Source organism: Chlamydotis macqueenii, chromosome 3 (genome assembly GCF_036417535.1).
Source record: "Chlamydotis macqueenii isolate bChlMac1 chromosome 3, bChlMac1.mat, whole genome shotgun sequence".
Lineage (NCBI taxonomy): Eukaryota > Metazoa > Chordata > Aves > Otidiformes > Otididae > Chlamydotis > Chlamydotis macqueenii.
The window spans coordinates 20,756,350-20,773,374 of record NC_141558.1 but is presented as its reverse complement, the minus strand read 5'-3'; positions in this window follow the sequence as shown (position 1 = coordinate 20,773,374).

The following is a 17,025-nucleotide window of genomic DNA, read 5'->3' as shown; positions in this document are numbered from 1 at the left end:
AACTGATTCATATAAATGCATATGTTATGTTTGTTGAGGTAGAAGAGCAATACTAAGAAAATGCAGAACCCTTGGATCATTGGTTTGTTCTCCAGCAGGAAAGAAAGAACTGCAAAGAGCCCCAAACATGTTACTAACTGGTGAGTAGTCATGTTTCTTTGCTACAGGGTTGGCTTACAGGTCAGGAATACAAAGGCTGCTTTTTTTTCCACTCCAAATGTACAAAGCTGCCATAAACCCAGCTGAGTCTATGTCGAAGGATTATCTGGGAATACTCTTACAGTAGCTTCTGCACAAGATCTTCATTACTTTTATAGCTCATATGAACAAGGAAAATGGAAATAAATATAGCACCCCTTTAACTTTAGCTAATGTCATGCCCATAATGTATTAAGCACAACTGACTTCCTGACAGTGATTTTTTCAGATGATATGTGAACTATACGAGTAGTTTTCCAGTGAAATTATCATTTTAATGTCTGTCACAAGGCTTGGCTGCACTTCCCAACTTCTTTTATCCCTCTGTTTAACCTTAGGGAAATTGTCACGTGTGTAATTTCCAAAAATGCATAAGCCTTTCACTATTAATGGACTTCTTATCCTAAGTCAATTAAGAGCTTATTGAAAGTTCTGTCTGCCAAGGCTTTTCTTCCTAAGTCTGTTTGCCTTTTCTTTAAGTTTCAAGAGCAGCATTTTCCCATATGATGTGTATTAAAACATGTCTATGTATAGGATTGGGAGCTTCTATACAGTAACGTAAACGAAATAATTAAAAAAAAAAATCTTAGTATCCAGATTGGTCAAAGTTAAGTTGTCGAAAGTCCCTGTACTTAGAGCAGAATAAAAGTTTGTAACTCTGACTACATGTCGTAGTTCAGCCCTGATCAGGACCAGACTACGCAGTCTCTCTCTCACTCCCCCCACTTTCCGAGGGAACAGGGAGAGAAAATATGAGGAAAAACGGCTCAAGGTTTGAGATAAGGACAGGGAGAAATCCTTAAAGTTACCATCACGGGCAAAACAGACTCGACTTGGGGAAAACTATTCATTTATTACTACAAACAGCAGGATAATGAGACAGAGAACAAGATAACCTCCATCCACCCCTCCCTCTTCCCGAGCTTAACATTATCTCTACTACCTTCCCCTCCCGAGTGGCACAGGGAGGGAAGAGGGAATGGGGGTTGCAGTCAGTTCATCATACGCTGTTTCACGCCGCTGCTTCATGGTTGGGGGAAGAACTCCTCACATTCCTCCCCTGCTCCAGCGTGGGGTCCCTCCCACGGGCCACAGTCCTTCGTGAAACTGCTCCGGCATGGGTCATCTCTTCCACGGGGTGCAGTCCCTCTAGAACAGCTGTCCCAGCGGGCCCTCCACGGAGCAACTTCTAGCAGTTTCCTACAGAAGCTACCACCTTAGGCCCCCCCTCACTAAACAAAACTACGACACTACAAAAGATAAAATTAAACTCCTCCTACATTTTTAATGACAGCCTTACTGTAAGCCTTGCCCCTAATGGGACTTTCAAAATTAGAATGATGAAATATTGTTGTAGAATTGAATAAGTATCAGCACACTGTTCAAAATTGACATGCAAAAATTTTCCTTGAGTATTCAGCACAGAAGTGGTCAATGGCTTCCACATTTAAGGTCTTCCACTTACCTAATCCACTTCATATATTCATGTATGTTCTCATTCATTCCAGACCTCATTCATTAAACATTTCCTGTCCTTGAAAGAGTAATAAAAGCATGTCTAAAGCAGTTTGAACAAGGCATACATTCAAACAGCTAATTGAAATTTTTGTACATTTTTGCTGAAATATTTCAACTGTATTACAACACCAGGTGCACACAAAACTGCTTAGTTGTAAATAATTCTCAGGAAATTAATCAATTTAGAATTATATACTAAAAAAAAAATATTACTGCATCCGTAGATTTTAAACATCACGATACATCAAAGTGAAAAGTTTTGAAATAGAAATCTTGCCAAATAAAACCATTGAGAGGAAACACTTATTAACAAAAAAACTGTTGTTAATGCTGTGGTATCTACATTATTTTCTGCCCCTGCCTTTGTATCCGATATCACTGCAATATATTTTGCCTATTGTCTCAGGACCACACTTGGTTATCGCAGAATACAAGTAGCTTTGAAGGAAGCCCATGCTTACGCAGAGACTTCAGGTGAATTTCTTAATGCAACAGAGGAAGAATACCTGGATTCACTCTATTTATTCAAAATAGGTGCCCAGCCTTGGCTTATGTAGGCATCCTTGCAAATAGCTGCCAAGCGAGAAGGCATCTTCAGTGAGGGCCCAGGCCCCTACGCCATAAGGATGGAAACTATTCCCACTGAGCCAAGGCCCACAAGGACAGTTCTCATCCATGGCACTTCCAGGTTACACAAGAAGGGAAGGGAGCAGAAAAACAGCTCTGTGAGTGTTGAGGTTTTCTGGCAAGAAGGGAAAAGGGAGCTTTTGACTCAGCTGCTGCAGACCTCGCAGTCTGCATTGCAGTAAGTGGATTTTTTTTGACAAATGCTACCAGCAGCAGGACTCCTGCTGAATCTTTTCCTCAGATCTGTGCACCTGTGGAATACATTCCATTATCCAGCATAGGAGATAACCTTTATCTGTTACAAACTTAGCAAAAATGTTCAAAGTAAACCTATTGTACATACTCAGTATGTGATCTGTGAACTCTCACAACTTGGTCAACTCAAAGCAAATGTTTACTAGAACATGCAGAGGCACTTTTCCACAGCAAGAGGTCTTTCCATGCCAAGTTTCAGCACTTGATACCAGCAGCAGCAGGAGCAGTTCTGTTAAAAAAAGAAAAAAAAAAGGCAACTGTTTTTGTTTGTTTGTTTGTTTTGCTTTGGTTTTTAGTGTGAGAGAAACATATTTCACTCTTCTTTTTCACAGAGTCCTAAAAATTGGTTAATTTATATTTAAATAGAAATAACAAGCCTGTGGGAAGAGATTAGGTGTAGGAAACTCTCCCTCAAAGTTCAAAGTTTAGGAAAGTGATGGGCAAATGAAATATGTGCTTTGAGACTACGTTGCAGTCACTGCTTTCTGCAATGAAAAATCGATTTTCAGCAGACCTTTCTGAAACACATTACAAATTCTCAAAGTGTAAGAAAATCAATGGACTTTACTTCTTTTATTTAATTTTCAAATCAACAGAATTTATTTCAATATTTTGATCTTGATTGACTTACAGCATATCCCTGCACTTTGAGGGAACTAAATACAAAAGGGTTGGATTTTTCAGTTTATTCAGGGCACACTGGGGAATCTGTGCACAGAAGGTCAGATATTACAGATGCTATTTACTTGAGCCTCTGTGTACCAAAGGGGAAAAGTAAACTCCCTGCAAATCTTCTCACACACACAAATATATATTTTTGCTACACTGGAGAGCAAGCTGGAGAGAGAGAAAAACAGAAATGGTTTTTAGTTAGGTGATGACTTTTACAAGATTTTAATGAATTCTAAATCCACGAAATGAGATAGATTTAAAATGTCTGTAGTCTTCAGATATAGAGGCCTAAAATTCTTGTCACTAATTATGTTCATCATTAAGCAACTCTACTTGTAATAACACTGAGAAAAAATATTATGCTGCCAAAAAGATGAAGTATTATCAGCAGAAGCAGAGGCAACATCCCATGTAAAAAGGAAAAAAAGAAAACCCCCAAACTCTGGTTTTTTTCCACTTCCTTTCTCCCCTACAAAAATGACAGTGTTTTTTAAAAGATACTCTGCCACAGTGAAAGATTGCAAGGCTCAGAGGTTGCACATACATTCTCTTTTTTACTGCCAGTTTTACTCATAGCTAAAATGATAGTTATGATTCTACCTGCATATGTCAAGGTACCATGCACTCCCCAAGGCTGAAGACGAGAAAGTCCTTGGAGGGGCTGCAATCCTCTTTGTCAACTCCTTTGGCCAGGCAATGGGAGGTAGATGGGGTAGTATGTCCACATAAAATACCTAATCACAAAAGCCTAAATCACAAAACCAGTCTTGCTTAGGGTGATTATTCAGATATGCTAACTAATACAATAACAAATCATGGTGGTTATTTTTAAAAAATATCCAGACCGTTTTAATCCTACAAAACTGAGAAGTCTGTTTGTAAATTTCTGTAAGACACATTATTTTCAGTTTATTCTAATTCATACACTATTTCAGCTGAGGCAGAATATGGAAAATGGAATAACGATGACTGGTCCTTACATTTTAAATCTAAGTTGTAATTCAAACTGAACTGCAATAATGTCAGCAAATAAACACAAAGGCCCAAAAGTATTTTTCAAAAATAACACTGGAATTTCAAAAGAGGAGCAGTCTGTTCATATTTTTTTTCATACCATGAAACATCTATTTCAAGATGAATAGTAGAGAAATTTCAATATTAACACAAAATGCATTACCCGTAACATTATACCTACAACGGGTTTCCAAACACAGCTCTGGGAAGGTTTTTATGACCAACACAAGCACTTACTCAAAATAGTAATAGCACAAATTAGACACAAGACTTCACAATTCAAAACACAATTTGCAAATTCAAACCAAGATACTATCAATGGTACACATAAAACCGGGCTTGCAAATCAGAGACTACTTTTGAAAATTTGGCCCATTTCAAAAACTGATCATACTGGACTAGCTTGATGAATTTTAGTAGAATGCTCTAATATTATTAGTGTCTAATATCGAAGGAAAATATCAGACTCCTCCAAACTTTAGAAGTAAAAGAAAGTAGCAGCTAATCATTGGCTTCAGATTTTACTTTTTACTTCTTAGTGATCTCAATGAGGCACAAGTTGGATCCTTTGACAAAAGAATTGGGTTAGAGATACAAAACTTGGCAATTTTAGTTGTAGTCTGTTTTGAAGCTGTTGGATTTACATGACCCTGAGATACAAAAACAGGGCAAAAATTCATGAAGCAGATTACCATACTGTATGTCTTGGAACTAGGGTTGAGATCTCATTCTATGATACAACAGGGAAATATGCTTGACTATGCTAGATGTCTTTACATTAAAGGAAAAGTGTTTGGTTTTGATTTTTTTTTTTTATTTGTTTGGTTTTTTTTAACAAAAGCACCTGACCTTTCTATAAGAAGATTGTCTTGATGTTGTGTCTTGAACTTTCTTTAAGGATGCACTGAGGCCCCTGTTAGGCTATAAAGAATACACTATTGATATCAAAGATGTACTCAGTGTTTCATAGTTTTCCCTAGTTTAAAACTGAACAAATGTTTTTTCAGCATATCAAATCACTTGGCATAGGTTGGCATCAACTCTTTTAGGTAAAATATTTACCCAATAGATTAATTATGAAAGCACTAATTATTCTGTATTTCTGTAAGGCAAACTACTTCTTTCTGGAAAAGCTTCAAAATTCTGACCTATTGAGGCATTTCTGTCAGGCACCAAAAATTAACATACGAATTTACTGAACCACTAGCAAACTTTGATGTTCTAATTCTTTCTGCTATGAAATGGGATGATCTTTTATTTCAGGAGTAATCTTTAATGTTGGCAGTTACACAAATAAATTAGGAAAATCCCAGTGACAGAAAAAATGTTGATGAATTACTGCATTACACGGATAGATTCTTAAAAGTGCAGATGACTAACTCACTACAAATAAATGTATGGTTCCTGTAAATTCCTGCTAAATTAACCCGGACAGATATGTTGCCTAATCGGTACCATGTAGCTACTGCATAGATGTATGGAGAAGTAGTTTCACAGACACAGTTCTTTAGGAGGTGACTTATCACTTCTTTAAAGTGATTTTATCTGTTTCATTCAGCGTGATATCATATTTTTAAACTTGTATATAACAAAACACAGTTTGCAAATAATATAGAACAGAGTAGAAAGATTGTTCAAAATCTTTTTCTATTGGGTGCTTAAAAGTCATAGCCCAACACAGGAGAGCAGATTTTGGCCTCTTCAGGGATCTGCTGGGCAAAGTGCCATGGGATACAGCCCTAGAGGGAAGAGAAGCCCAAGAAAGTTGGATGATATTCAAGAAGCACCTCCTCCAAGCTCAGGAACGATGCATCCCAACAAAGAGGAAGTTGGGCAAAAATGCAAGGAGGCCTGCATAGATGAACAAGGAGCTTCTGGACCAACTGAAAACATTGACCTGACTTCCAGCATTTTCATTAAATTGCCCAATATTTATGGGGCTCCTCCGTGGACACCTCCATGGGCTGCAGGGGGACAACCTGCTCCACCATGGTCGTCACCACAGGCTGCAGGGAAATCTTGGCCAGGAGCAGCATTACTCCTCCCCCTCCTTCTGAACTGACCTCGGCGTCTGCAGCCGTTCCTCACAACAGGCTGGTAGATGTCTCTCAGGATCTTTTTTACATCTTATTCACTTCTCATCTCCTCTCCACTTCTTGCAGCCAGGCTGGACTGAGTCGGGCCCAGTCAGCTGCCTGGCGAGAGGCTAGAGGGTGAGGCCTGCAAGGCCCATGAGGCCTGCGCCTCCCCCTCTGCGCCTCTGCACCCACTCAGCTTCTTCACATCTTCTCTCCTCTCTCCTTTTTTTTTTTGTTTTCCCCTTCTTAAATACGTTATCGCAGAGGCGTTATCACGGAACATTCTGCTACCAATCAGCTCAGCCTTGGCCAGCAGCAGGTCCGCCCTAGGCCCGGCCGAGTCCACTAAACAAAGGGGAGCAACTTCTAGCAGTTTCCTACAGAAGCTACCACCTTAGGCGCCCCCTCACTAACAAAACCACGACACCCTTCATTAACAGAATCAGTCCATCTCACTCTTACTGTGAAACCCTGCAAAACTGGACATGGCCTACAGTCAAATGCCGTAATCGTGAGAGGACAGAAGGCAGCCTGCTTGACTCTGGAATTATCTTTCTAGTCAAGAGGAAAGCACAAATCTGGCTTTTATGTCATCACTCAGTTTCAGACAAGGTTTACCAATGTATTTTATATATATCACAGGTCTTTGCACTGAGGTGATATTGACCATGAAGTGTCAGTTCTCACTGGTGTGCTGTTCACCACACAGAGCTGTCTTATGGATCTTCCTTCCTACCTTAGAGGAAAGCCCTAAGCAAACTGCAAGATCTTTTGATACTTTTTCAGGAGAAAGTTGGAAGAAAGAAGATGTATCTACATTAGCGTTTTAGTTTGGATTCACTTCTGAAGTGAATCTTCTGACTTAAAATGCTTGGGCTGGCACTGTGGAGTGTTCTCAGAGTGCTTAAACTGCTTTTGAGTATTCATGCAGGATGATGATATTTTGGCTAGAAATAAATCGAAAGGTGCTCTCCAGCTGCTGGAGTGTTCAGCTCAGAAGACCAGACAAAAATTACTCTCTTTGAAACACGTACTGTGTAGGCATAAAGTCTTCACACCTGTTCTCTATTTTTACACCACATTTTTGGACCATGCTAATTTCATTACTGCTTGTGTAGTCATAGCTGATAAATTCAAGGTATGATGGAATATTATGGGATAGTTTGGGATGGCTGTCTGGTTTTTATTTGTAGAATTTCAAATTTTCTATTTCCTGGGAAATACTCAAATAATTTATCTGAAGTTTCAATTTATGAGAGATTTACTAGCAATATTGGCTTTGGAGATTCTCTGTTCTATCCATTCACCTAGCAGCTCATTCCCCTTTACTAGGTAATCTTTAAAGTTGATTTGTTCACGGTTGTGGTCTACAGCAATACAAACAAAATTGCTTTGGCACAAGCCAAGGGGTAGCACACACAGGATGGATGTGGAAGTTTCTTAATCAAGGGCTATCACCAAATTGCTCTCATTGTGGAACTATGGGCTCATATATCACAGCTACTAAAACTAAAAAGGTTTCTCATCTTGCAAAGCTTTCCTTTTCACATTAGGTACATATATAGAATACACTCCTTTGTATATAGGATTGCTCCTTTGCTTTTGAATGAATCATATGACTTTACCCACTAATTCATCCTATTTAATATTATTTTGTTAATCCTAAATTTTAAACAGCCTAAGCTAATGTCTTTTCTCTTTACAGAATCTATTATTGATTTTTTTTCCTATTCTCTCATTAATGTAAAATTGCAGGCACCGCCTCAGAGTAGATTAATTTCTGTACTAGTTAATGTAATAAGTGTCTTGACCTAATTCCGTTAACTATGTCCTAAAGTCAGTTTTATTCCTCAAAATTCCTAGTTTGTTTGTCCCACTAACACTCCCCTAATAAAAAACAAGCCTAACTGTACAGAGGGAAAATAGGTAAACAGAGATAATAAGTGGTTTGCCCACTGACACTTAAGAATTCAATGACACTTTTCTAAGTGAGGAGATTTCTTCACTATTCTTCTTCAACTCTCCTTGCATTGCAATGTTATTTCCTCAACCCTCTCTTGGAATTTTAGAATCGAGTTTAAATATAGAATCATAGAATCATAGAATGGTTAGAGTTGGAAGGGACCTTCAAAGGTCATCTAGTCCAACCCCCCTGCAAGGAGCAGGGACATCCCCGACTAGATCAGGTTGCTCAGAGCCTCATCCAACCTGGCCTTGAACAAATATGTCATCATAGATTAAACAGGAAACTTTGTTGTGACTGCATGTATTTTTTTTTCTTTACCATGTATTGAATTTTCTTTTTTCTTATGTAGGGGAATTCTGCCTATGAGTGACAAATGACACACACTGAAGTCTTATATATGACAGGCAAAAAAAATCAGTTCCAAATCAAATTTGATTACTCTTTTATTACTATGTATTACTACCTGAATTGGAGCATCTTTTCTCATTCTTCTTTGCAGGAGCATAGAATTGAACTTCACTTTGTTTGTTACTTTGAAAAAGTCCAAACTATATACGGTTGGAGTCTCTGGGTAGATATTCTTGAATATTTAGTAACCCAGACTGTTTCCAGAGTTCTACAGTTCCTTAAAATAATATTGTAATACTTCATTTTTAATTCAGATTCCTCTTTCTTGATGCTATTTTTCTCTGGGCATAATTAACAGTAGTATCTTTGAGGCCAAAACCACATTTGAGCTTTTGAAAAACACTTTCCTTTCTATATCCATCACAACGATAATGCAGGTAAACATATCACTGCATTCATTTTTAAATATTGCAATAGAAGACTAAAACGGTTCCTTAACTTATAGAACCTAAAATAGAATAGTTTTCTTTCAAAGGAGAAGAAACAAAATTAAAAAGAACGAAGAATGCTAGAAGCAAGTAAACAAACCAACAAAAAAGTGCTGTCAACATTTTTGCAGCAGTATGTTTTCTGCTTACTATACAAACAGTGATCCATACGATCCCCTTTCATTCTTCAGTAGATAAATTCTAAGTCAAAAAGAACCTTATTTATATTAATTACCTTTTGCCCAAATGATTCTCTTGCATAAAACATTAACAGTGGCTTTTGTAGTATATCCTTGGTGAGTGGAGAATTTATCAGCTCTCTGATTTCCTGTTTACACCCCGTCCATATATATCAAATTGGACTGAATTTCAGACCAACCCACCTAAAACCATAAATTCCAATTGGTATCAAAAGCAGAGGGAGGCTGACAATTGGTAAGAGGCTACAAAACCAGATGATGATTACAAGAAGAATTAGAAGAATTCAAGGTTGTGAGTGATCAATTAAAGTATATATAAAACATCAGATAATAATTATATGCAGGTTATTTTAACTACATGCTTGCCTCTTGCATAACAAAAACCACATCTGACTCTATGGAGAAGAGGCCACTGACTTGATCAGAATAGTAACAGTATTTTTACACAAAGTATGACATTTACAGCTGGATCTTTGTACTGCAAACTCCCTTGGACACGAATGTTAATAAGAATTCAGAGTAAACAGCTCACCTCTGACAGAAAGAGTAGGAATTGAATCAGTGGCTAGTTTTACGTATTGTGTTTCAGTACATTAAAACAAAATTGCTAAGAGAATCTGAAAGAACTGAATGGAACAAATCTGTTATTGAATATGCCAGCTTTGTAAAGGAGATCACAGAAAGGTGGTGGGGGGGAGCAAGTAACAGGACTACAGAAGCAGTTCTTTATATTGATTAAATTTAGAACTTCTGCTGTGATGCACTCAAAATTGTACCTAAGCCCTGCCTCTACTATTTAAATCCCACCTGGGATCTAGAAAACCCATATGCTTTTACATTCCTCATATAGGATATGTGTGTAGTTGCAGCATATTGGATACAGGTCTCGCATTTGAAATGGTAAAAGTCTGAGAACATCATCTCATACAAAACACTCAGAGTGGGCTCTTTCTTCCCCTGATACTCTATATCAAAAGTTATTTCTACTTTATACAGTTTTGGTTGAATAACCACCTTCAGAGGGACACATAGATCATTGGGCAATATTGGGCCATACACTATTTTTAATGCAATTAAACCAGATGCCATCTTGCTTGCACGCAGATTTATTCTGGTAACTTCACAGATGTATCCCCAATTACTGTTAGTGCAAGACATTTTAGTGTCTTCAATTGGTGCTCAGCTTTTTGGTTTTTACTTCAGAGAAAAAACCTGTTTGTCAGAACAAAAGCCTCCCCCCACCCCCAAATCAGGACTGAACCAGGTCAGCTGTGTGTGTGTACCTGTATGGGACTGAGTGAATCTCCTAGAAGCTTCTTCAGGAATACTGACCCAGCAGGGTTTTATTTCCTCTTCCAAACAGTGCAAAGGATGGTTATCCCCTTGAGCATTATGCCCCCTTTGTACATTTTATCCCCTCTAAAGAGATATATGATTTAATTTCTTATCTCTTTGGGCTTTGTTGGCTCCTCTATAAATTCAGAGCTCCCCTCCTCTAGGGAAGAAGCAGAAGACTCTGCTCCTTGGCCAAGGACATTCAGAAGAGGTTCTTCTCTCAATGAGAAGAGAAGAACCTCCTCATCAATGAAACAGAGACTTCCCTCTCAAATTTTCAGCAAGTTCTACATTGCCTTCATATTCCACCACTTTGTTGCATTAAACCACAAGCAATTTATTTTGGCTTAACAGAACACTCATCATATGCAGAGCCATGAATTTATTAGTAGTCTAATTAGTGTCTTGGCAGCCTAATACAACAAAGACATATATTAATCCAGTTACAATGATACTAACACATGTATTCCAAATTATCCAATTATTGCTAATCCCCATTAATTTTATTCTTTCAGTTAGATGCTGACTTTCTGCAATCTAACTCTATTTCCTACTGCTATGCTTACCCTTCCCATGACCTTTGGGATCCCAAAATTGGCACTGCCAGCCTCACTTTAGAAGAGGAAGGGTTTGCACCAAGCAATCAGTGACCCGGGTTCTCTGTCCGTAAGAGTCTACTCTTGCTTTTCTATCTGCTCTCAGGCCTGTTTAGAGTTATTTTTATACAGATCTGCTTGACGGCCCTGCCTCTTCTTACTCCCCTCAGGTTAGTTATGCAATGACCACTGACTTTTTCATTGCTGTACTTACTTAGACCATGCAACTGCAGAGTCGGTGTTAAGGTAAAGCAAAACCAAGTTGGGCAATAGTCTCCTAATTCCTACGCCATTTTGCTCTTACAGACATGTAATTGCTGAAGACAACTGATGAAAAGTCCTGAAGTTAGTAATGAAGTTTATTAAAAAGCCTGTGGTCAGCTGCTCGCAGCATAAGGGTATGTAAAATACACTGGTTGCTTTTGTTTAGGTTCACTTAATGTTTGCATTTATTTCCTCTCTAATGATATGAAATAAGCTAAATCAACACTTTATTTTTCCATTCTGTGAGCATGACTGAATAACGTAGAAATAAAATTACAAATAACTTGGTAAAGTTGGCTAAATATCTTTGGAAAAGCCATTTGGTATGAATATTTGGCACTTTTTTTCTTTATCTTAGAATACAAGTATGACTGTAAACCTTAGAGTTTAAAGGCTAGAGAAAAATTGGATTTAAAATATAATGAATATTTTGTAGTGCCAGAGCATATACCAAATTTTTGCACTGTTGTAGAAACAAGAGCGGAAAATGGATTTTACCACTGCAAAGAACACTTTCTTTAATTCCCCATTCTACTTTGCGTGAAGACTCTTAAATATAGACTCTTCTAGCATTTTTCAGGGAAAAAAAACCAACAAAAAACCAGCAGTAAAATTCTTACTTTCTTCTAATTGTCCACTTCTACTTTTTTTAACAAAGCATGTCTGTCTCCAATGAACCTGCAGCCACTTCCCTTTGAAAATGAGCTGAGAATTGATTCTGAAAGATACCGTATATCCTACCCTAGCCTAGTAATGCAGCTACTTGAACAATTCAATATATGTATTGCACCCTTGATTCTGCTTATGAATTACCTACAAATGACTCAACAAATCAATAAAAATCACATTCATCAGTACTGAAATTATTCAACATACAAGACTAAGGAATTTTTGGCAGAAGTAAGCCATGAATTATGTACCCATAAGTTTCTACCTGATTTACTTATTGATGACCCAAACCACATAACATTGCTTCTATTTGTGGATTGTAACTTACTGGTGCTTTAACTTACAATCAAGTTTACTTTCTTTGTGAAACACACTTTCTTTCTTAATTAAATTAGTCTTGGCTCTTTGCATACATTCATGTGATCAGACAGATTTTGGTCAAACACTTTTGAAACATAAATAGTGAATCTAAGCAAACAAACTATGTGATATGACAACTAGCTCGCAATTAGGCTTATACATTGGCTGCCAAATACAATGAGCAGAAATTAGAGTGAAAGGGAAAGCTGAAAGGAGCATTACAGCTATCACAGTGGCACAAGCACTTCCCAAGGAGGGGTTTCTATATCCTAGTGCCTGTTCTCAGAACCAGTAATTATTTTAGTGCCAAGCAATCATTGGATAAAACTGAGTGGTGGTTGCAGGTTTTCAGAACTCAGCTCTTCCCCCTCTCACAAGCTGAGCACTTGTTTGTGCTTTCTTTGGCCACAAAATACTGTATTCCGTCTTGCATCTTGGCATAGCCTCCACAGAATGTCTTGGCACACTGCTGCTTGTAGAGACCAGCACATACAAAATACTACAGTTTGCAGAACATCAGCTCCTCCGTTTGGTAACACAAGGCAGATTTCAAGGACAGTCAAGTAAAAAAAAACTGCTTAAGAACGAGTGTTTTATCAGCAGCTGCAAGAAACAGTACTAAAACCCGTCTTGGTTCCCGTGCCATTTAGCCACTTGCTTGCCACTTGCTACTTGCTTCTTTTCCTCCGCTGGAGATGAGCCCTGGAAGTCTACATGGATGTTTTCAGTGTTATCAAAATTGTCTGATTTTGAAGAATACATACCGATCAGTGCAATATCCCTCAGTAAATACCCACTGGGAATACATCTTTCAGATGTCTTAGTTGTTCACATACCCATACTTGATCATCTTTCATAATAATCTGTTCAGGGCAGCAATGATTAATTGCTCTCTTGAATAGCCTGGGATGCTGAACTCTTGATTGATGCAGTCAATACTCATTCCTGGAATAGTGACAGCCAAAATAGTATCAGTTTGCCCTAAGTCAATCCTTGACTTTGGCAGTGGGATGCCCTGGTAAGTTGTACCTGCGCCTCAATAAGGAGGTCAGGAGTGGGGAGGAACGCTTTGGCAAACTTCCTTTCCCGTCTCTCCCACCCTCTACTCAATCCGTTTGCCGTAAACGCATGAGATGCTTGTTTCAGCCACCCTTTCTCAGCTAACAGTTGTTCCAGGAAAGTTTTTGTTTGCTTATTTGAAGTACAGCAGCCTCTTGCTTTAATTTGATGTTATGGATAATTTTACTGCCTCTTTCCACTTTGCTACTGCTGTATGCGCAGTTACAGTTTCTTACCCTATGCAACGAACTGAGGAAATTTCTGGGACAGCGAGTTACAGGGTATTTGACACACATTATAGATTTGTGAGAGTAACACAGTGTTTGCCTTTTGACACAAAATAACATGCCTGTGAAATGTTAATGATTTATCACTGTGTACTTTAAGCAGCCTCTGGCACATTACTGTCCTTTGATGGGCTGTCAAGGTGTTGCTCCCTGTGATTTGCCCCTTACTCATGATCTTAATACACAACAAAAGCGGCAAGTGGAGAGTAGACTCAGATAGAGGTCTAATAGGGATTGCCAGTGTGCTAGTGTCTTCCTTAATCGTTCTCCTAAATTGGGGGATGCTGGTGGCTAAATGGTAGCATCCTCATCAAGACAGGCAGCAGTTTCCTGGAGACATACGGCATTTTTACCTTGCCTTACATGTGATTTCCAAGTCAGAAACTTCTAACTTGTATTCCTTAGAAAAGTATGCTCTACTTCCTGCATTGATCTTGGAGCTTTGATCTCTTCCTGCAACACAAAATTAAATGAAGGAGTATTTATTTTGCTAGTAAAATATTAAGTATAATGAAGTTCACAAAGCAATTTAATTCTACAAAAGGGCCTTTTTCCTGATGAATACAGCAAATATTAACATACAAAAACTAAAACTGGAACATCTGCAAATTTTAGAGTTTATATTAAAACAACAATTTGACTTCAATAGCTGTGTGAATGTTTTTGCATAGATAGAGAAATGTTTGTAATGCCTGCGTAAGACATACCTTCATTTCCTGGAAAATCTAATTATACTCTTTCATCCACTTCTCTTTAAAAAGCTTTTAACTTTGTCATCTATTTGGCTTAGTAAAATAAATTATTTATTGTTTTACTGGCAGTAGTCTTCTGTTTCCATTCTCTAAGCCAAGTATCATCTCTGCCTGTGTGTTTGTATGTACAAATACAAGCATATGTACGAAAACAGAAGGAAACAGAGAGAGGTCTGTAGTATGAAATTCAGCAGTGCACGTCTGTTTTCATGAATGCTAACTTTATTCAAGTCTTTGGCACAATTTGGAATTTTTCTATTGTCAGCCAAGTCAGATCTTAATGAAACTTCTTGGGCATTACCTAATGTAACACCCTAAAATCATGAGTTTGACTTAAAATCATGGTATATTATTGAAAACATACAGCATTCCATTGACTTCCTGTCTCCTTGTTTGATTACTTTCTCACTATTTTGTAGATTTTTATGAAATCTCAAGGGCTAGAAATCTTCAAATAGATGCCTTATTCCAAATTATATGATATAATGTAATCCAGAAAAATAAAAACCGTCATCACTAAACTAGATACTTGACTGTTAGCTTCCATTTGTTGTATTTCAGGAATAGCAAAAGCAAAACCTTTTGCTAGATCAGGGATGCAGTGAAACTGAAAAATTACGAAGAGAAGAAAGGGAAAAACACCCATAAGCTCTTCACTAGTAACAAACTGAATGAGGCATTGACTCCTAAAAAGCTCATAGGTTTCTTAAGTTATTAAACCTGATTGTCTCTTGAAATAAAGAAATTTATTAGATGATACTATCACAAATCGGCTTAGCTCAAATTACATTTAAAATAATGAATTTATTTTTTCCTAATCCTCTCCCAAATCATATGTACCCACTTACTTTCAGTACAGCAAAACCATAGGATGATATAGTTTTGTGAAGTGTACTCATTAAATCAAAAAAGAACCAAGCATTAAGAGTTCCTTAGCTGTCTGATGTTATCCAGTTTTCAGTGAATTCCATAAATCATTTATGTAATTATCAATATTAAGATAAGCTGCTCAGGAAGTTATATATTGTATGCAATGCTTATTATATCCAACTGACAAAGGTTTTTAAGTTTAAAAAGTACAGCTTGTAGATAAATAGAAACGTTCTGAAAAGTAAGGGCTTTCTATTTTACTCAGGTCTGTAAGTAATTTCCCATGTATATTCCCTCTACATTATCAAACGGCTATGTCATTCATTTTGTATTTACACTAACTTGCATCTCCATTGTTTAATCCCCACTTATGCACCATATTTATGAAGGGAGAGCATGAAGAAGAACCATGAGAAGAAAAGTTGGATATGATAACAGGTTTGTAATCACAGCAAAACTATCATTCACACTAGCACACAGCCATCAGGACAGCTGCTGTTATTTGCTGGTTCCTGGCAACTCCCAGCCCATGGAGCCTGGGGCAATCCACCTCCAAATAGGCTGCAGCTCATCCGTGTGGCTTTGCTTTCCCTGATTGTCTTTAACTTTAAGCAGAAAGACTCGCACCTCACACAGTGCCAGCATGCTCTGCATGTACATAAGGTTGTATGGTCATGTTAGGCTGGGGCTCAGACTCATCTCCTTTAACATTTCACACTGTCAGCGTGTTGTCACACACTTTTTCTCCAGGCATGGAGTGAGATAAATGGCTTTTTTACGCACAGGATGGATTGTGGCAGATTGGCTCGAGTACGAGCTCCACCTCTTCAGGAGAACGGCACTGACTCCTCGCTGCATGGCAAGCAGCAAAGAAAACAACTCAGGCACAGATGGAAGGTCCCGAGTACCCTTGGAAAACAACTGAAACCCCATAACCCCACAGAGCAAACTGCCCTCTTGCCCACCTCTCCCCCATCTTCCACAGGGCTCTGGTACGTGCAAAGATGAATCAATAGACACAGATGGCAAGCAGCATTTGCTTGTGGTAAGATGTGGTTTTACAGAAAAGTCAGATATTTTTGGACAGGGTGATCTGGGGGGGAAGAGTTCATACTAGGGTAAAACACAGCAGTGGCAGCAGTGTTTTGTACAGAGTTAGCTCCAAGTAGATGATGATGCACATTTCTTTCCTGCTTAACTAACTCTTGCGCTGCTTTTACAAAAGATTAAAAAAAAAAAAAGTAAAACTAGGTAGAGAAAAATCTTTAAAACTAACTTTAGAAAAAGTCTGTCCAGCTCCTCTCACCCTTTTTACTTGTTACGTATTTGTGTGATAGCTTCTCATCCTTGCATGACAAGGCAGAGGCTTCAAAAGGGAATAGACGTGTCTTTTCAAATTAGATAAGAAAACAGAAGGGCATGTGCATGGAACACTGATCTTCTTAAATAAATCGATGGGAAAAGTTAAG